At 40.8% G+C, this 22,977-nt stretch overlaps 1 protein-coding gene across 2 annotated transcripts in view; it reads left to right on the top strand.

Annotated features, from left to right (window-relative positions):
* RUNDC3B (RUN domain containing 3B) overlaps positions 1-22,977 on the top strand; it is a 445,916-nt gene that overhangs the window by 229,341 nt on the left and 193,598 nt on the right. The window lies entirely within an intron of this gene.

Here is a 22,977-nt window from a genome sequence, read left to right as displayed (position 1 = left end):
TCCCTCCTGATACCTGGCTGTAGCTGCACACTCTGGATTCCTTTGCTGTTTTTCTCCAACGCTGTGCTGCTGGTCTTCCCGTTCCGCCCACGTGCGATGCTGTGCTGGCTGGGTCTGCCCACAAAATGTGCTCCTGACGTATGCATCAACAAGGCTTGCAGCTCCTGCTCTGATTGGCTTACTGCTGCAATATAGGGATAGGGTGCGCCTGCTATGGACAGGCTTCATCGCAGCAGCAGCAGCCAATCACTGTAACAGAGCACAAGTCCCACCCAACTTGTGCTCTGTTACAGTCCGCCCTGATTCAGAGCACAAGTCCCGCCCAACAAGCCCAAAAAAACGCGACTGGCAGAAAAAATAGCCGCGGACCGGCAAAAAACCCCAACGGCCCGGTACCGGTGGTTGGGGACCCTGCTTTAGGCGACCCCTGTGTTGTGGTTGTTCGACCCCCGCCGGGGTCGCGACCCCCAGGTTGAGAACCGCTGTTCTAGATGATTCTGTGTATTGTAGGTGATCTATCCCCGAAATTGTGCACCCTTGATATGGATGCTAGTGTGATTGACTGGGTTAGAAACTGGCTTAGTGGGAGGCAACAAATAGTAGTGGTAAATGGAGTTTTTCTGAGGAAGGGGTTGTTACTAGTGGTGTGCCTCAGGAATCTATCCTTGTTCTGGTTCTTTTCAACATTTTTGTGAGAGATATAATGGAAGGGTTGTCAGGAAAGATTTGTCATTTTGCCGATGATACCAAAATCTGTAATAGGGTGGACAGCCAATTAGGAGTGGAAAACATGAGGATGGATCTAGTGAAGCTTAAAGGAATGGTCTAAGGTCTGGCAGCTAAGATTTAATGCTAAAAAAAAATCCAGAGTAATACATTTAGGATGCAAAAACCCTGGTATAGTATTGGAGCTGAAATTCTTCTAATCACAAAAGAAGAGTGGGATCTGGGAGGTAATTGTATTTGATGATCTTAAGGTGGATAAAGTGATGGTAAAAGCCAGAAGATGCTTGGCTGCATAGGGAGAGGAATGGTCAGCAGAAAACTGCCCCTGTATAAGTCCCTGGTGAGACTTCACTTGGAATACTGTGTTCAGTTTTGGAAACCACACCATCAAAAGGATATAAACAGAATGGAGTCTGTCCAGATGTTGGCTATTAAAATGATCGATGGTCTTCGTTCTAAAGCCGATGGGGAAAGACTTAAGGATCTAAACATATATACCCTAGATGAAAGGCAAGATAGAGGAGATTTGATAGAGACATTCAAATATCTCTAATGTTTCTATGCACAGGAGGTGAGCCTTTTTCAATGGAAAGGAGGCTTTAGAATGAGGTGCTATGAGATAAGGGTAAAAGAGGGGTAGATTCAGGAGTAATCTTAGGAAATATTTCTTTACAGAGACAGTGGTGGATGTGTGGAACAATCTCCTAGTGTGGAGGTGGTAGAGACAAGAATAGCATCTGAATTAAGAAAGCATGGGATAAATACAGGGGATCTCTGTGGAAGTGATGAGAATTATAATGCTAAATTAATTGCTAGCATGGGCCGACTGGATTAGCCATATGATGTTTTTCTGCCATCATGTTTCTATTTCATCTGAGCCTCCCACTCGCCACCTTCATATCAGAGCCCCTTGATCGTGAGTCTTTTTTTTTTTTTAATGGAAATTTCTTTTAATGGAAAATGCAGTATTCCTAAACTTTATTGAAGCCTATTTTTTTTATATAATTTTTTCTTTATTAAATTTTCAATTAACTTAATACAAAAATACAGGAAATGTATAGATTCTCATAACATTTTCAAAGAATATAACAAGGAAAATGAATACTATCTGCATCATCAATCATAACAACTGGGGAAACAAACTATGCAACCTTACATATAGCATTTTATTATAAGTGCATTCATTCAAAATAATAATAGAAATAAGTGAAGAGAGTTATCGATTATTTTTGGTCATCATTTCTTTCCTCTACTGGACTCCTATCTAACAAAAAAATTCTCTAGATGAAGAGGATCAGAAAAACTAAACTTCGTCCCCTGGAAGGAAACATAACAAAAAAACAAGGGTGTTGAAGCCTATTTATATTTGGATATTTCTTTGAATATTCCTTTCTTCCCTCCAAAGACTATATTATAAGTTACTTATTTACTTTCTCACCCATTATCAGATGTATGCCTTTTAAAATGTAAAATTTGCTGTCTCATCACCTCTGTCAGTCCCCTCTTCCCTTCCCTTTTCTAATACCTAGATGACTCTGTACTATTTAAACCCTATGTAACTGCATGGTTTCTTCACTGACCTGATGAAGAGAAAATAAATCTCAAAAGCTAGTCACAGACATGTTAAGTTAGTTCAATAAAGGTATCCCTTAGAGCTTATTTGATTCTTATTTGTCTTCAAAGCCAGGGATCTTCTGAGTTGGGGTTTTTTTTTGTTTTTTTAAATTCTGTTACTCTGCCACCTCCACTGGGAAGGCCGTACCATGCATCTATTACCCTAATCATGAAATATTTTCAAATTCTATTCCTGTCCACTCAATTTGAGCCTCATATCATGATCTCATGTTCTAGAACTTCCCTTCTATTGAAAAATGTTTGCTTCTCATGCTTTTCTTATATCCAGAAGGTATATAAATGTCTATTATATCCTTTCTGTCTCTCCTTTCTTTTCCTCTAAGGCAGGGGTCCCCAAACTCAGTCTTTGAGGGCTTCAGTTTAGTCAGGATTTCCACAATGAAAATGCATGAGATCGGTTTTCAAACTGTGAGGAAGGGCAAGCAAATAGATCGCATGCATATTCGGTGTGGACCCGATTGAGTTGCAGCCCTCGAAAATAAAATATGGGGACCCTTGCTCTAGTATATATGTACTTAGGTTCTTAAGTCTCATTTTGTAGGATTTTTGGTACAGATTCTACAGCTGTTGCTAGCCCTTCTTTGGACAGCCTTCACTTTATGTATATCCTTTTGGAGGTACAACCTTCACAATTGAACACAGTAGTCCAAATGAGGTCCTTCTAAAGACTTGTACAGAGACATTATCACCTCTTTTTTTTTTCTGTTGGTTATTCCTCTCCCCATACATACTGACACCCCTTTAATGCTGTTCACAATATAAAGGGGATACGTAAAATTATACACATCTAAAAATGTGTTGTGTTATCACAGCACCAAATTCTGAATATTGCTTTCATTCAGAAGCACATCTCACAGTGCCAGACTCTTGGGAGTCTACTTTCATATACACATATATTTAAATTTAAAAAGAGGGATTAATACTAGTAGCCAGCTATAGCACTTTAAAATGTGGTGCTGGCATAATTGTGATCATATACTCCTAAACTTTGCATTACATAACCCAATTTTTTCTTGTTTGGTGCACATCATTGTCTCTGTCTCCCTCCCCCTCAAGCATGTACTGTTCTGTCAGATTCCTGCACCGCAAATTCATTTCTTTGTACTTTTTTTCCAATTCAGTCTTAGCTGCTAAGCACTGACCACTCCTCAAGTTTTCTTACAGCACCCCTCATTTTGTCTACTCTCTGGCAAGAATGTTCATTCTTAGTATCATTTGTAAAAAGTCAAACCTTTTCTGCTAACGCTTCTGAATTTTATCTCTATGAAAATATTGAACAGAACTTGGCCCTAAGATTGATACTTGAGACTCTCTACTAATCACCTTTTTTCCTTGGCGTGAACCCATTTACCACTCAACCAGTTTCAGATGTAATCAGCTATATTAGGGCCTATCGCAAGGCCACTCGGTTTACTCAGAGCCCCTGGTGTCTTGAGTTGTCAAGATTCTGCAGCAATTGCATGTTAAGTTTGTATAATTGTCCATAAAGTTTCACACATCAACTATGCAAAATAGTCCATTTTTTATTGAAAACCATTCACATTTTAAAACAATATTTAAGCTATATACAAATACAAAACTAGCCATTTACAAAAATCAACTATCAAACATAAACTTCTAACTGTGCACTATTTCTTTTTTTTTTAATTGAAATATAATATAATATAATATATATAATATAATATAATATATATATAATATATATAATATATAATATAACTATCCTTTTTATATTTTCCTAAGAAAGTCCTCATCTTCAAGGTTCCTGCTCATGGGATGCCCGGTTATGGCCCTGTGGGCACACTGCAGAGATGATGTGCTTGAACCTGGGGAATGAGGGAAGATAGTTGGGTCGGCTGCAGCAGCAGCATAAGTCAATAGAGGGTTGCTGAGGGATAGTTTGAACAGAGATATCTCTCTAGCTGTCAAACAGGCCGATACAGTACAGTGCGCTCCGGTGGAGAGCACTGTTAACCCACTGTTGGATGCGCGTTTTCAACGCAATAGCTTTACCCCTTATTCAGTAAGGGGTAATAGCGCGTCAAAAACGCGCGTCCAACCCCCCCCCCCCCCGAAACTAATAGCGCCCGCAACATGCAAATGCATGTTGATGGCCCTATTAGTTATTCCTGCGCAATTCAGAAAGTGAAATGTGCAGCCAAGCCGCACATTTTACTTTCAGAAATTAGCGCCTACCCAAAGGTAGGAGTTAATTTCTGCCAGCACCGGGAAAGTGTACAGAAAAGCAGTAAAAACTGCTTTTCTGTACATCTTCCGACTTAATATCATGGAGATATTAAGTCGGAGGACCCAAAAGTAAAAAATAATTAAAAATATTTAAAAGCAGCCCGTGGCTCGCAGGTTGAAAACAGGATGCTCAATTTTGCCGACTTCCGGTTTCCGAATCAGTGGCTGTCAGCGGGTCTGAGAACCGACACCGGCAAAATTGAGCATCAGCTGTCAAACCCGCTGACAGCCGCCACTCCTTTTACCGCGTGCCCTAATTAGCATATTTTTGTGCGTGCGCCGGGACAGCGGGCGCTCACCTGCTCTCCCGCGTTTCTGTATCTGCCTGATAGCTAGTGAAAATTCCCTGTGCTACTCAAGGATACTGGCTAGTGTGGGGGAGTCAATAATCAATTAAAAATGAGAGAAAAAATACATTTATATATAGATAAAAAGGGACATGATTTATATATAGATAAAAAAGGGACATATTTATATATAGATATAAATATATAAATATGATTTATATATAAATATAAATTTTTATATATATATATATATATATATATATATATATATATAATCCAGAACTCAGCAGCCAGGATATTAACCAACACTAACCGGAGAACTCACATCACCCCGATACTCAGAAACCTACACTGGTTACCTATTAAATACAGAATCTTGCACAAAGCACTCACTATCATCCACAAATCCATACACAACCAACTTCCTTTAGACCTTCAGTTACCACTCAAATTATACACTTCTGCAAGACCCATCAGATCGGCACACAAAGGAACCCTTCAAGCTCCCCCAACTAAATCCACTCGTCTAACCTCCACGAGAGAACGGGCACTTTCCACAGTTGGCCCCTTCATCTGGAACAACCTGCCGACTGATCTAAGACTGGAACCCTGCCTGATTACCTTCCGGAAAAAACTCAAGACTTGGCTTTTTGTCCAAGCCTTCCCTCAAGCATAACATCGCAACAGTGCTTTGATTTAGCTCAACTGACTAAATGAACAAATTCAGTATTGCTAATTCTTCCATGTTCATTCTCCAGTTTTTTCTGTCCTTTATTTCCTGGCTACTCTAGCCTCCAAGTTCATTTTCCCTGTTATTTGTATCTGCGCTTCGGCCTTCTTGTTATACGGTTTTTTTACTAAGTTAACCCCTAAGTTTGATGTAAACCGGCCTGATATGACGCCTGTCATGAAGTTCGGTATATAAAAATGTTAAATAAATAAAATAAATAAATATATAATATATAGATATAATATATAGATATGATTTATATATAGATATAAAAAGGGACATGATTTATATGTAGATAAAAAGGGACATAGATAAAAAGCTCCCTACTGAATATTTCTTTATGTAGATTACTTTATTGGTTATCCTTGTTACTATTACGTTTATGATATTTATTTTTCAAGTTAACTGGTAAACATGCCATGTGTTTTGCTCTATTTAATATGTTTATTGTAAAGCCTTTGGCTGAATTACTGTTTGCTGTAAACCGAGGTGATGTGCTTCACGTGCCGCGGTATTTAAAAAATACATAAATACATAAATAAATAAACATGATATAAAAATAATCCACATGAAATTATATGTATAAATAAAAAAGAAAGCAATACATAACATTCATTTGGAATCGGGGCAGCATTAGAGTTGATGCAATTGTGGATTTTCCCCATTGCATGCAGGGATTTGTAGTTCAGATTTCCCAATTGCATTGTATAAGAAAAGCAAGGCTATAATAACCTGCATGCAATGGGGAAATCACAAAACTGGTTCAGTGCTATTGGGTAAATCTGAAGCCAGTTGGCAACCCTAACAGCAGAAGCCAGGATAGGAGTAAAAGCAGACAATTGTGTATCTTCATCAGACAGTTGCAGCAGCAATATTAATCTTGGGTCTGGTAGAGAGCTATTTATTTATTTAATCCAATTTGTGCCATAGCAGTGACAGTAAACAGCTTGCTGGCTATGCTGATTGGCTGTTAAAGAGAGCTGAGTCCTGCATGCTGAGAGAAAAGGGTGTTGAAGCAGCCCTGCAGGCACTATTTATTTTATTTATTTAGGCCTGGATTTATCAAAATGCACTAAATATCGAATGTGATAGGAAAAGGGGTGTGTTTTATGGTAATAGCGCACTTTGCGATAAACTGCCTATCTTAGTGCTTTGCATAGGTATTATTGCAAACTGCGATAACTTTTTCACACTTTGCGATAAGTGCCAGAATTGTTGTATTTCCTGCATACAACCACTGGGGGGAGACCATTTTAAGCTGCTGGAGATCCAGCCTAGCTATCAGGGCCCTTCTACAAACAATTGGGGGGGGGGGAGACTGAGAGAGAGCTTATCCATAATGCCCTCAAACTAGGTAGGTATTTATACCTCTATATGAGGCCTTTCTAGTCACTCGAGGTGAGGTTTATGTATTAGTGTAGGGGTTAGGGGCCACTTTGACATTCAAAGTGACACGTACGAACAGAACAGTGCTCTCTTGTGAAGTTTTGATGACCTTTGGAGTGAGGAAACTCACACAAAGATGAGATTTGTGCAATGTTCTCTCAACTTAGCTTGATAGTACCCAGGTAGCAAGTCCATCAAGCTAGGTTGAGAGAACATTGCACAAATCTCATCTTTGTGTGAGTTTCCTCACTCCGAAGGTCATCAAATCTTCACAAGAGAGCACTGTTCTGTTCGTACGTGTCACTTTGAATGTCAAAGTGGCCCCTAACCCCTACACTAATACCTAAACCTCACCTCGAGTGGTTAGGTAGGCCTCATATAGAGGTATAAATACCTACCTAGTTTGTGGGTATTATGGCTAGGTGCTCTCTCCCTCTCCCCCTCTCCCCCCCCAGTGATTGTAGAAGGGCCCTGATAGCTAGGCTGGATCTCCAGGAGATTAAAACTACTAAAAATGGCATTTGCGAAAACATCACATAGCACAATAAAGCCCTATCGCATGGCTTTACGCAAATGAAAAAGGTGTAGATGAAGCCAGGCCACTAATCCCACCCCAAACTCCTCCCCTTTTTCTAATTTGCATTACACTATACATTATGGCATTTTCATATGCGTTAAAAGGCGTATTTTTCATGCGAAAACGCCATATAGAACTTTGATAAATGACCTCCATAAATAGTTATTTTATATACTATCATTCCAAGTGAAGAATACAATGGTTTACAAAAGTAACATTCATCTTTGGGTCATTACATAAATTGGTGTAACACAATTTGGTAAAACACATACATTGGTATTATGCAATATAGTATTACATGTACTTTAACGTGAAACATATTTGGTAAGATATATACATTGCAGCACACAGTTCTTTTACTTCTTGACTGAGGAGGGGTACAAGGGTTAGTAGGGTTGGGATTCTGTTTAGTAGTATACATGGTCATAAGGAGTAGTCAAAAGCTGCTTAGTTTTCTATTGTTTTTGTTGTTAATATTGTTGCTTCTTCATTCAGTTAACATTTAAGTTAGATTATAAGCGTTTTTAAACAGCCATGTTTTTAATTCACATTTGAATGTCTTTTTTTCTGGTATCATTTGAATTGTTTCCAGTAGTGAGTTCCAAGGTTCAGGTCCTGCTATGGAAAACTGCGATCACTTATTTGCTTTAGGTGTGTGCTCCGGGGGTTGAAGGTACTGTTAATAGTCCTTTGTTTTGTGACCTAAGGGTTCGTTGCAGTGCATATGTTTTGAAGCCTCATGCCAATTAGTCCTGGGTTATCATTGTGGATGATATTAAAGATTAAGGTTAAAATTTTGAAATAGATTCAGTATTAGCAGCAGCCAGTACAGTGGTATAAGCGAGGGTATGATGTGATCAAATTTCCTGGTTCCAATTAAGAGTCTTGCCATTGCATTTTGTAGTAGTTGTGTTTTTTTTTTTGATAGGTTGGGAGTCCTAGTAGTAGGGAGTTAAGGTAATCTATATTTGAGAAAATTAGATTGTAGGACTGTACGGAAATCTTTGGTAGTTAGTAATGGTTTAAGTCTATGTAGGATGCACAGTTTTGCATAGCCTGCTGTTATTATTTTATGTGTCTATTCATAGTAACATTTTTATCTATCTGGATTCCCAAGCCTCAGACTTGATATGAGGGTGTGATATTAAAATTACCAAGGTTTATAGACTGAGGATTAATTATGGAGGAGTTTCTCCTTAACCAGATAACTTTGGGGGGTTTTTTATGTTTAGTCGGGCACAACTTAACCGGGAGTGCACTGAACTGCGATTAAGACATTTAAATTCTTTGCTGTCCCTCCTGATGCAGCCACTCGGCGAAACACGGGACCGTGTCGGGGGTCTATTTAAACATTGGATGTCATGTAAATTTTGAATCGTGGAGTTGCTGTACTGATTTAAAAATTGAACATCATCATTTTTGGACTCTGTGTGGATTCTTCATAAAGTTTGTCTGCACTTTCCCTTGGATTGTCAAGATATATACGTGCAGTATTCCTCCTTTTTTTTTTTTTGCTATCATAATGTAACCCATTTTTTTCCCAGGCTCTCTCATAGGCAAGGGGCCACCTTCAGATGCTGCAGAGGTTGAGGAAAACTGGGTTACAGCTCCAGATCTGGATTCTTCAATTGGGCACAGCAGGTTGTAAAGCTCAGAGGGATCTCACTCAGTCGTACAATAAACAAGTCCACACATCATTGGTTATGTTGAGGAGTAGCCTAATGGTTTAGAGCAGTGGGTTGTAAACCAGGAAAGCCTGGATTCGAATCCTGTTGCTGCTCCTTGTGACCTTGGGCAAGTCACTTCTCCCACCAATACCTAAGGAACAAACTTAGGGCCTGATTTATTCAGGCTTTTCTCCTATTCCGGGCCTTTGGGCATAATGGTTCCCCCCACCCCCAAAATGTGGAGTTGGGGGAGTCCACTCCATCCCACCTTCTGAAAGTTATGACATGGGTGCAGATGGGAGGGGGAGCGAAAGGGATCCCCAGATTGCCCGAATCTCCCCCTCATTTCACAGCCACTGGTTTCCTTAAAGGGGCAGCAGAATACTGATCTGGCAACAGCAGCAGCAACTTTAAAGAAGAAATTTAGTGCGGGGCCTACAGCCATCTGTTGCATGCTCAAGGCCCTGCAGTAGCCCTGCCCCCTTCTCCCACATGGGTTTCTTGTTACTATGGAAACCCGTGCAAGGGACAAGACTGCTCACAGTCTTGAGCGCACAACAGGTGGCTGGAAGACCCACGCTGACTTTCATCTTTAAAGTTGCTGCTATGTGATCAGGATGCTGCTTCTGCTTTAGGTAACAAACAGCCTGGACAGAGGCTTAGTAGCAACAGTCTGGTGTCTATTACAGTTTGGGGCCCAAGGCAGTCTCCTGTATTGCCTCTGCCTAAATCAAGGCCTGCTTTTCATGAACACACACATTTGTTGCCCTTACAATGGCCCCTTTTAGTTTTTCTACTTCACAAAAATCTTCCCACCCTACTAGTACATTCCAAAATTATTCACCATCTTAAAAATATTGGTACTTTTGATGTTCAGGGCTCTGACATTTGTTTGAACTATCTCTGCTTTTGCTCTTATATTAAGTCATACCATCTGATCACTGGTGCTCAGATGGCAACCTAGCTGAACTTTAGAAAAACGTTCCCTGTTTGTAAATACTAGGTCCAGTATTGTACACTCTCCCTTGTGGGTTCTCTTACTTTTTGTCTGAGGAGAGCTCCTTGAAGGAAGTTCAGGCACTCTTTGACTATTGCTGCAGATGGGATACACCAATCCCATTGGGACCCAGGAGCAAAGCTAAAGCTTGAGCCCAGCTCCTGCCAGATGTTCTGAAGCTCTGCCTCAGTGACATCTCTCAGCTTTGCCAATCAGATCCCAGGCAGTTGCCCTGCTTGCCCTTCCCCCAAAGCCTGCCGTGACCAATCCACCTTCAGCAGATTGAAATCTCTGACCTGCAACACTTCCCCCTTCATCTCAGTCTTATATGTCTCTGACTAAATCTTTATCCAACTCGTCTGTCTCTGCTGGATTACAGCAGTGTAAATGGGCATACCATCTCCCCTCTCCAAAATAACCAAGTGCCTCCTTATTTCTTCAAATCCCCTGCTTTTGTTTGCTTATGCAATAGGGATCAAAATAAGGATTATTTAAAATTATTTACTTTTGGGTGGGGGCTCTGCCTCTGGGAATGTCCCTGGAAGGTCCTCCACTGCTCCTTTGATGCCCCTGGAAGTGCCCAGACTAGCACAGGAGCAGTTGGCACATGGCAGAGCTGTCGGAGCCCAAATGCTGGCAGACAGCTGGCATATGAGCAGGCTAGCTGAAGTAAGCAGGATTGGCGCACAGTGCCTGGAGAGAACTGGTATAGCCCAAGCATTTAAATCCAGGAGGAAAAAGTTCATCTTGTAGTAATCCTGTAGGTTTTAGATCTAGGGATACCCTTCTTTGATTATTCCCTCTTTTATAACCCCTTATGCTCAGCCACCATAGCAGGGAAGGTCCTGGCCCAGGGGCAGAAGTTATCTGTAAAGATTGCTTGCCCTACCATAATTACACTGCAGCACTCTCATTGTTTTTACTACTTTTATTTCTGTTCCAGTAAAAAGTCTTAATGGTTTTCAAACATTTCTTTCTTAATTGCCCCCTGTAAACAACACTTAAAATGAAAAATAGCCGTTAAAAAACAAAACTGAGTGGAGAGAAGCAAAAGGTTAGAGAGGGCCTGCACGTTGATGAGAGGGATCCATCTGCAAAACAAGAAGGTAGGATGGATAGGGTCTTACTAAACAGCAACAACTAAACGCTAATTATTCCATATTCAGCTAAATGTCCAACCTTAGTGTCTAGAAAGAAACAGTAAATTATAAAAGGCAGTTGAATAATTAAGCCAAAACCACAGTTATTACAGGAAAATAGTAGAGCACATTCACTTACTAGTTTTCAGGAGCTAAGGAAATCTATAGATAGTGACACCAATAATTTAAGAACATAAGAAATTGCCATGCAGGGTCAGACCAAGGATCCATCAAGCCCAGCGTCCTATCTCCAACAGAGGCCAAACCAGGTCACAAGAAACTGGCAAGTACCCAAACACTAAGAAGATCCCATGCTACTGATGCCAGTAATAGCAGAGGCCATTCCCTAAGTCAAATTGATAAATATCAGCTAATGGACTTCTCCTCTAAGAACTTATCCAAACCTTTTTTAAACCCAGCTACACTAACTTCACTAACCACATCTTCTGGCAACAAATCCCACAGCTTAATTGTGCATTGAATGAAAAATAATTTGCTCTGATTAGTCTTAAATGTGCTACTTGCTAACTTCATGGAGTGCCCCCCTAGTCCTTCTATTATCCGAAAGTATAAATAACCAATTCACATCTACTCATTCAAGACCTCTCATGATTTTAAAGACCTTTATCATATTCCCCCCTCAGCCTTCTCTTCTCCAAGCTGAACAGCCCTAACCTCTTCAGCCTTTCCTCACAAGGGAGCTGTTCCATCCCCTTTATCATTTTGGTCGCCCTTCTCTGTACCTTCTCCATCGCAACTATATCTTTTTTGAGATGCGGGAACTAGAACTGTACACAGTATTCAAGGTGCGGTCTCACCATGGAGCGATACAGAGGCATTATGATATTTTCTGTTTTGTAAACCATTCCCTTCCTAATAATTCCTAACATTGTTTGCTTTTTTAACCCCTGCAGCACACTGAGCCAACTATTTCAAAGTATTATCCATTATGATGCCTAGATCTATTTCCTGGGTGTAGCTCCTAATATGGAACCTAACATCGTGTAACTACAGCAAGGGTTATTTTTCCCTATATGCACCTTCACTTGTCCACATTAAATTTCATCTGCCATTTGGATGCCCAATCTTCCAGTCTTGCAAGGTCCTTCTATAATGTATCACAATCCGCTTATGATTTAACTACTCTGAATAATTTTGTATCATCTGCAAATTTGATAACCTCTCTCATCGTATTCCTTTCCAGATCATTTATAAATCTATTGAAAAGCACTGTTCCAAGTACAGATCCCTGAGGCACTCCACTGTTTACCCTTTTTCACTGAGAAAATTGACCATTTAATCCTACTCGCTGTTTCCTGTCTTTTAACCAGTTGGTAATCCACAAAATGTCATCGCCTCCTATCCCATGACTTTTTAGTTTTCTTAGAAGCCTCTCATGAGGGACTTTGGATTTTCAGAAGGTGTTTGACAAATACACCTCATCTACCGGTTCACCTTAATCCACATGTTTATTAAGCCCTTGAAAAAAAATGAAGCAGATTTGTGAGGCAAGACTTCTCTTGGGTAAATCCATGTTGACTGTGTTCTATTAAACCATGTCTTTCTTTTGCTCTGAGATTTTGATCTTTAGAATAGTTTCCACTATTTTTCCCAGCACTGAAGTCAGGCTCACTAGTCTATAGTTTCCCGGATTGCCCCTGGAGCCCGTTTTAAATATTGGGGTTACATTGGCCACCTTCCAGTCTTCAGGAACATTCAGGTACTGTGCATTTTGAAAGAAAAGGAGAAGAAGCAGAATCTGTTGAATAACAGAGATGTGCATATGTGTCTATGATCTGTCCTAAGCACGGACACATCACTTTTACCTCAAAATACTTGTAACAGAAAATACACAACAAGCCACATAGAATGCATCTGTATTGATTCCTGTATCTTGTAAACTGCACAGAGCACCAGTATGATGTGGCAGTATCTGCAAATATTAAAATAAACTAAATGGCAATACACAGATAAAACAGAAAACTACTTTAATGGCATGTATACTGCACAGATGCCTCTATGGCATTGTAGGGAAATTATAAAATCAAAAATGAAAAAAAAATGTTTGGGTAAGTTAACAATACAATTCCTCAGAACTTAAAAAATATTTTTGACACTACTTGCTATTTCAAATCTATTTTGATCTAACATTTCCAGTTAGTGATTTGTAAATGTAATAATGAACATCAGGGTTTGGGGTTTTTTTTTACTTCTCAATCCTGTGTGGGGTTAAGGGTCCTCATCTCCTCCTACTTGTGCATTAAGCACTTTTAAAGACCTTCCAGGTTGGTCATAATTACTTTAGGGTTGGTCTATCCACGCCTAATGTAGCTCTTTCATGTGAAACAAACTGTGGAAATCAGAGCAATCAAACTGTCTTTACAGGAGCCTAGATATCGATTTACAGAACGATGTCATGGCTAGACTAGAACTGGAAAAAAACAAAGCAAGGTACTGCATGCTCGTTAGGAGGCTGTGAGTTAGGTTCACTGAAATATTATTCTAATGAGGATTCCAACAAGGCCTCTTAGCTGTGTAATGACTTAAGTCACAGTGCCGATTGAATGTCCTATCAGCCCTTTCAGCGAGTCTATTTAAAGTGGGAAATGCAAATAAAAAAAGGTTCCAATTTATGATGACAAATTAATGCAACATTTGCTTTTAACATACAGAGTTAAGAATTGACATGAAATATACAAGCTGCTTGCAATATTTCCAAAGCAGATAAAACCTAATTGAAATCCACAAATTTTGTGACCATAAAAATTATTAAAGGCACCAGATTTATATATACTTATAATGCATGCTTAAAGGTTATTATGTTTTTTTTTATTTATCATGATATATAGAAGCAATTAATGATTTCTTTTTACATAGTTATGTAGATGGCTATGTTAAAGGAAGATCATAAGTTTGTCAAGTCCAGATTTTGTTTACCTTCAGAGCTGAGAGGTTGGAATAAAAGACATGGAGATGGGGGAGAGCCCAAGTGTTGTTATCGGAACTTGTATGGTGATCTATCCAGAAAGGCTGTGAAAACCAAAGAGGGAAGACCATGAACAGACTTGGCTAAGGAGCAATATTTGGTTGGTGGTCAAGATTGTACAGCTGGGGTTTTTTTTAATTCTTTTTTTTATATTCCGCTTTTCACACTTTAGCATTTCAAAGCGGATTACATTCAGGTACTGTAGGTATTTCCCTACCCCCAGAGGGTTTACAATCTAGGTTTTTACATAAGGTAATGGAGGGTAATGTGACTTGCCCAAGGTCACAAGGAGCGACAGTGGGGCTTGAACCCTGGTCTCCTGGTTCATAGCCTGGGGTCAAGATAACTTTTATTCAAAGAGCGGATATAATGCCTCATTTATAGATAAGCAAGTAATTTTTATTACCCAAAGAATACTGCTCTTTTAATTTCTGAAATGAAAGCATCTCACCATCATTCCCCAATAAATGCTTAACTTGAATGATCCCCAATCTAGCCCAATTGAAAATGTTTTTACCTGGTCTCCTGCTGGGAAATCACTGTTAACCTGAATAGGTTAACAGTGATTTAGGTTAACAGTGATTTAGGCCTTTCCTAACTCCAACATTACTTAACTCCCTTCAATCAGCATACTTCGCTAGTAATAGCATTAATAGCCACCCCTTATAATGTTATTATATATATATATATATAATTATCTGATCTTCATTTTCCTTCTTACTCCAAGTTATTGATTCCCTGTTACATGTAACTGCTTTTCTGCACCATTGTTCAAATTGTAAAGTTTATTGCACCCCTGTTTCTTGTGAACCAGCATGATGGGACTACCGTCTTGAATGTTGGTATATAAAAAACTTAAATAAATAAATAAATAAATAGGTAGGAAGGGGGAGATTTCTGAATTACAACCTGTTAGCTTAGCAACCCTCCTCCATAAGTGCCACATAGGAACTGTCAAAACACTAGTCCCGATATTTCTCAGCAGCTTAGCACCTCTATCATGTAGCTCATAACATAATGAAAACTGTGCAGATAACTCAGATTCCATATAAAAATGTATATAAATAGAAATAGCAAACAACCAATGAATCCTAACTAGGCAGGCCTCATTATGGGGCAGATTTTTAAAAAGTACACGCAACCAGCGCAAACAAAAGTACGCCGGGTCGGCGCGTGCAAGGCTGCGCAAAATCGGCAGCCTGCACACGCCGAGCCACGCAGCCTGCCTCCATTCCCTCTGAGGCCGCTCCGAAATCGGCCTCAAAGGGAATGGAGGCCTCGAAGGGAACTTTTTTTTTGTCATCCCCCTCCCCTACCTTATTTCGTTGAGTTACGCCTGTCGCCGGCTCCCTGCCCCCGGCACAGGCCGCTGTGCTGGAGCACTCGGCCCCTCCCCCGGACTGCTTTCACATCTCCGGCCCCTCCCACGGACCGCCTCCCCCGACACGCCCCCCAACACGCCCCCCAAGCAAAGCCCCGGGACTTGCGTGCGCCGGCAGCCTATGCAAAATAGGCGTGCCGGCGCACAAGTGCCCTGCGCACGTAAATCCGGCAGGATTTACGCGCGCGGGGCTTTTAAAATCTATCCCTATATATATTTTGAGATCTGGGAGTGCTAAGCCCTCTTGCTTCCAGTTTTTAACCAGCGCAGCAGAACTCTAGATTTAGATCCTTTCCACAAAAACTTTTAATAAGAAAGCATTCAAGTATTTAATATCCCTCTTTAAGAGCTGAATTGCTAGGACTTACAGAACATAAAACCTTCAAAGAAAGAGGCAAAATTTGCCACTGTTGGAATTTAAGCTTCAAATACTCAATAATGGAGAAATATTAATTATGTACAGGAGTTGCTGATCCTCTGGAATTTTTATTCCTGCATATGTAAAAGAACTCATTGCTCATTTAAAGGGAAAGTCACTCCCCCACCAACTTTGAATCTATTTTGGGAATGCCATAACTTCAAATTTAGTTTTATTCAACCAAAACACTGAGATCCACCCAAATTCTGCAAATATGTCCTCCAAGCATGACAAAGAGCCTTAAGCTTTGAAACAAATATCAAAAGATTGTTGCCACATGCTGCAGTTTTGAAGCATGTATGACCCAGCCGAATACCTTCAGTTGCTATTGTCCACTTATATAGTTCTTGTTAAAGACTCCAACGAAAGTAAAAAAAAAAAACCAACAAAAAACAAGGCTCTGCATATAGCAACTGAATTATTTTTTTAAATTTCCTATCAGGCCTATTCTATCTAGGACAAAAAAAATCAATAATTCCATTCCATACGATCAAAAGCCTTGAAACTAATAATCAAGGAAGGGATTTTTAGCTTAATTGCTTTTTCCATTGCTGCCAAAACAAGCCTCACATTTGTAGTGGAATATGTACCACATACAAAGCCTACATTGCTTTCTGAGATCAAATCCAGATGAAACAAAGTCAATCTATCCACTAGTATTTTCACAAACAGTTTGGTGTCAAATTTTAATAAAGAGATCAGGCAATAAGACTCAGGAAGCATAGGGATCATGGTTATTAATGCTAAATAAGATGCCAAAGGAAATCCTCCTTCTCTAACAAAGGCCTTATAATAAGAAAGCAGAGAATCTATCACTTATCTACTAAAATGCTAAAAACAAATCAGGACCATATACATCAGGCCCTGGGGCTTTACACAATCTCATTTTCTGAATGCCTATCCCAATCTCATCTTTAATCAAAGGGGCATTATACTAGGTAGATGAATCTTTCTCAGAAATCTCTGGGCTTGATCTAAATTAGAGAACTGAGAAGTGCATAGATCTTTATAAAGCATTTTTAACACACTAAGCATTTCCCAATTACTAGTCAATACTCTTGTTTCATTCCTCAGAACAGCAATGTACTTAAACCTAATACAGATTAATGTAGAATCTAACACTAATTTACCAGACTTTTCTCCAAATTGAAAAATTTAGAATTTATAATAAAGATTTTTTTTAGTGCTATGATGTAGCAAGGACTTAATTGTCACCTGAGGTGCTATAAATTGTTCCCTATGATCTGCAGTTTTTCTAAGTGCTAGATTATGCTTCTCAAACTGTTTCTCCAATCGTAAAAGAGCTGCTTGAATATTCTTCCTCTTTTTTTATGATAAAGGCAATAATCTCACCTCTTAACACCACTTTGGCCATTTCATAAAACAAAACCGGATTATCTATATACTCCTGGTTATGCTCTAAATATAAATCCCATTTGTTCATAAAATATTCCTGGAAAGCAGTATCATTAACTAGATAAATCAGAAATCTCCACGTTTCCTATGTATTCTTCCTACTACGCTATTCTAATATTATCTAGACGGGGGCGCGATGGGAAATTTCAATGGCCTCTCTTGCATTTCTCATACAAATGTAATCTTTATTTAATCATGTATTAAATCTTTAGTGTTATCAAAAATGTTAATTACTTGAAAACTAACACCACTATCCATTTCATCCATATTGTTGTGGCGGCCAGGCCCCCCTACCTCCGTGAATCCACCGGCACAGGGGCTCCTCCGACGCAGCAGGCTGCGCACGGTCCATAGCGTGACTTCCCCGGCAGCTCTGCAGACAACATCGGGTAAAGCGCAGCAGGCTCTGCCCTTTAAAGGGGCTGCGGCGCGAAAACCAGGCCAGTCCTGGAAGATGATGTCATCAGCCAGGGAGATTTAAACCTCTCCCTGGGAACAGGAAATCGCCTTGCAACAAGGTTCCTATGGTGTTTGGCTGTCCTTGCCTCTTCTTGCATTCCTTGTCTCCTGGTTGACCTCGGATTGTGTTCTCGATTTCGTCTGTCTGCTGCCTGTCCTGACCTTGGTTTGTTTCATTGACTCCGCAGCTTGCTGCCAGCCCCGGATCTTCTGCCTGGACCTCGACTCCGCACCTTGCTGCCTGCCCCGGATCTTCCGCCTGGACCCCATCTCTGCTCCACGCTGCCTATCCCAGACCCTCGGATTGGACTGTTCTTCTTGGTATCCACTACAGTAGGAACGTCTGGAGTACCCGCTCCTCGGGGGCTCTCCGCTCTTAGGCTCTCCGCTCCTTGGAGGGCTACCTGGCTTGTGGAACCTTATATCCAGTGGGGCTGTTGTCCATACCACCTTCCAGAGACATGTTCACTGGGGCTAATCCTCTGTGGTTTATCATCCTTCGCTCTGGACTAAGAGTCCACAACCGTTACACGTATTTCATACATTTATATACATTCACTCCATAAAATCCATACCCTACTTTTCTTAAAGGTAATTGTAATACTTGTACAAAAATAGCAGCACAATGGTTTAGAACCCAATAGGATACTGTGATCCTGATTGTACTAGTTTTAGCAATGAAGTAAGCATTAATAATAGCAGCTTTAAGCATTTACACATCCATATTCAAAACTTGTCTGTAAGGATTTTCCAAAGGATACATTATAGAAAGCTGAGTTCACATTTGCCAATCGTTGATAAATCCTCTGGTAGAAAAAATGACTGTGTCCCTCTCTTAAAGTTGAAGAAACAAACACAAATATTTTGTTTAATAAATTCAGTCATAAGCCCCAGTCACCAATCTGTTGTTGGAAGAATCGCTAGCTCCAGCAAGGTCTTTGTTTCACCTGCTGAAAACGGGCTTCCTCAGGGGAACTTGGGATACTTGTGTTCCAAATTGTCTGACATCGGAGATCATTTTACAAATGGACTTGATTGCCCGTTAGCCATTGTCTATAAGTCTTGCACTATTATCAGATAGGAAAAAAAACTTTTCACACAACCTCAGCATTTACTTTGTTATAAATTTAGAAAACATTCTCTCTGTTTAGTAGCTATTACCTCAGCATAAACATCTCAGTGCTATGAACTGAGTGCTATTTTTGTATTTGTTACCTTTAAGAAGGATTTTATGGTGTGAATGTATAAGATATGGATGTAATGGAAGTGTCATGTTTGGTGGTCCACGGGCTTCTCCTGTGGACTGTTGTGCTCAATCCCTTGGCCGAGTCTGGCCTGCCTGCTCCTGACGCCTTGCCTGAGCTCCAAGTGGCGATCCGCCACTCTCCAATGTGGCAAGACACCGCCAACCCTTCATGTGGCCCAGCACCACTGACTCTGCATGTGGCCCGATGATGCTGACTCCTTAAGCAGTCCGGCGCCGACAACTTTGCTTGTGACCCAACACTGACAAATCCTTACGTGGCCCGACACCGCTGGTCCCAGCTAACGTACCTCTCCCTAGGCATGCGCGCTTCAGCCCCCTGATCTCCCTTCATTTAAAGGGCCAGTGGCGGGAAAGGCCCCGTGGTGCTGGATGATGATGATGTCAGCACTAAAGCCCTATGAAAGGGCTCATCCGCTCCTGCCTCATTGCCTTAGCAACATATCCCACTACTCTGGCAGTAGAGTGGGTTGCCTCAGTGTCTTGCCTTCAGTTGCAGCCTGGTTTTCGGTATTCTTTGTCTGCCTTTCCTTGCCTGCCTGCCCTGCCTATCCCTTTCGGATGGACACCTTGTTTGAGCTCAGCCTGATCTTGGATTAGCCTGATCTTGGATTTCCCTGACCACAGCCTGCCACTGACCGCTGCCTGTAACCAGATTCATTTGACCGCAGCCTGCAACCTGACTGCCACCTGCTTGGACCATCCGACCTCTCTCTGCTTCGATCCAAGGATGACCATGTCCGTTATCAGCAGAGACCCCCATCTAAGACCTGCCGGCACCCAAAGGCTGAACTCAAGGGGAATGAGGGCTGGTATAGGGAAGCTCCAGTAGGGTCTCTGCTTTGTCCAGGTCCTCCTGCCAGTAGTGGGAACCTGTAGGTTGTGCCAATCCCATCTTAGCCCAAGGGTCCACTAGTGCAACAGTTTGGTGGTGTTGGTTTTTAAGTAATTGACATTTTTGATACATCAAAGGTTTAATACATGATTAAATAAAAATACATTTATATGAGAAATGCAAGAGCGGGCATCACTCTATGGAGATTAGTGCCACTTTTTTCAGAATATGTACACAAATTAAAGAAAAAAACTACCGTCTCTTTCTGCAGGAGTGATAGATATCTAACGTTTGCCTTTTTTTTTTTTGGCAATATCGTACATCAGAATTTCAACACCATTGCAAAACATGCTAACTTTGGGGCCTATTTACTAAGAGATCAATATTCAAAAGGATTTGTACAGATAACATTTTTGAAGTTACCAAGGCGAACTCCCACCCTGTCGACTGGCAGAATTGTTTCCAGGTAAAATGTAGTTGGCTTAAAAAGAAGCAGGATGGGGGTGGGGGGGGGGGGGGGGGAGAGCTGAACCTTAGCTTGGTAGCACTGATTTTGAACCCTACCCATGTCAATCTGGTCACGTGCTTCGCTGTCCTAAAGTTGTCCAGGTGATTTTATCCAGATATATTCAGCTACAGACTTAGGTGGGTAAGTTCCCCTGAATGTCCTGGTTTAAATTAGTCAGGCAATGTCCTGCTTGTCGCACCACAGAGCAGGGACTTCTAAAGGTTTTCTCCCATTTCGCGTGTTGTGAGAAAATTGCTGAGCAAATTGGGTCCTCTATTAGTTTACTGCATTAGTTCACACAGATTACATCCCTCCATGTTATACCACCCTGTAATCACTGTGATTATTTTTCCTATAAGTAACAGAATGAGAGAATAATGATAAAGTGTCTCCCTGTGTGAAAGGATCTTTATTGCTGCCTTACTGCTAATGCACAGTTCTGGTAATGTGGGAAGTGACGTCGGGGGAGCAGCAGTGATATGCTGCGAGCCTGTTTTTACTACATTATCCTGCACAAGGAACCGTAATCTTTTAAAAGAAATGTATTATAGTTGTTATAACATGGATATCTGTGTTAACCCTATTTCCAGGCGGTTCTGCAAGTCTGCCAGTGAAAATCTGACAGGTATACCTGCACTTAAACTTACAGAGGGAAGGATGCATGTAAATCTGTTTGATAACTAATGTTTTATTTTGGGAAAACATCTTGACGGGCCCTCCTTTTGGGATCTTACAACTGTGATAAATGGTCTCGTGTGGGACATTCTATCATACTGATTGAAAAATGTCAGAATCTTGCCATTCTTCATAGAAATTTGCATGGGATCTTATAATTGCATAGTAACATGAAATACAATAGCAGTTCAACAGAAAGCCCATCTAGTTTGCTCATTTCTCCTTCCAGCTGCTTTAATGTACTTAGGCTCTGGTTTGATCTACAAGTAAGGATCTTGCTTTCCACATGAGTAGGGTGTGACTTCTCGTTCTGTCCGATTACTTTTCTATCAGTGATGGTCCGAGTAAGGATCACCTTCTAGGAGATAGGGTGAGAGTCCAGAGTTTTCTTCCATGGCCTCTTTCTGACTTCCTGCTGTCACTTCTTCAGGGTGTCAGGGAGGATTTTCCCTGTCACCTCTGTACAGTGATTGATATCCCCTTCTGCACCATTCTGCTTATGTTTAGTTCCAAGTTTTTATGAGCTCTCAACAATTGCATTTGTGTGCCACAGTCTTGCCCCACTGATCACGCATGCTTTGTTTCCTTCTCCCAGTTAAGGCTACCTTGTTGGAATGTAACTTTTATGCTCCTCAAATTGTCTCTTGTTATATGGTTGGTTATTGTTATGCTTTGTTTGATGTAAACCGAGTTGATTTGATATGTATCAAGAAACCCCTCTCTCTAGACACCGGTGTACCACAAGGATCTACCCTTTCGGCCACCCTCTTTAACATCTACTTAATCCCTCTCTGCCACCTCATCTCCAGTCTTGGAATAACTTTCTTTCTGTACACCGACGACATTCAGTTCATCATCCCTGTCACCAACTCAATAGAAGACGCTCTCTGCACAGCTGCCAAACACCTAACCACAATTAGAAACATGCTCAACAAGTTAAAATTATGCCTAAACATGAATAAAACTGAATGTATCCTCATTGGACGAAACGTCTCAGACCAAACCATCTCCCACAACTATCTTCTAATCAACATCATCTCCATACCTCTAAAAAGCTCAACAAAGGACCTCGGCGTATGGATCGACAAAGATCTCAACCTAAAAACAAACATAGCAACCAAAACAAAGGAAGGTTTCTATAAACTTCATGTACTAAAACACCTAAAACCGCTGCTCCACCATCAGGAATTCCGAACAGTACTACAATCCCTGATCTTCAGCAGCCTAGATTACTGCAACTCAATGTTATTAGGTCTTCCCAAATCCACCATAAAACCTCTACAGTTACTGCAAAATGCCGCTGCTAGAGTTCTGACCGGAAATAAAAAATCTGATCACATCACCCCAGTATTAAAAAGTCTACACTGGCTACCAGTCATTCAGAGAATAGAATACAAAACCCTGACGATCATCCACAACGCAGTACACAACACAGGTAACTCCGCAGTCAGTAAAATGTTCCACCCCCACAAACCTCAACGGAACACCAGAACGTCCGACAAACGACTACTCGAAATACCCGCTTACCCCATGGCAAAGCTTACTAACACCAGAAATAGAGCTCTCTCCATAGCGGGGCCAAAACTTTGGAACGCCCTACCATGCTACCTCACCACTATCAGCGATAATAAATCATTCAAAAAA

This window comes from Rhinatrema bivittatum, chromosome 2, assembly GCF_901001135.1.
Source record: "Rhinatrema bivittatum chromosome 2, aRhiBiv1.1, whole genome shotgun sequence".
In the NCBI taxonomy this organism is placed as follows: Eukaryota; Metazoa; Chordata; class Amphibia; order Gymnophiona; family Rhinatrematidae; genus Rhinatrema; species Rhinatrema bivittatum.
The sequence above is the reverse complement of the archived record's forward strand: the minus strand, read 5'-3'. Positions and strand labels throughout refer to the sequence as shown.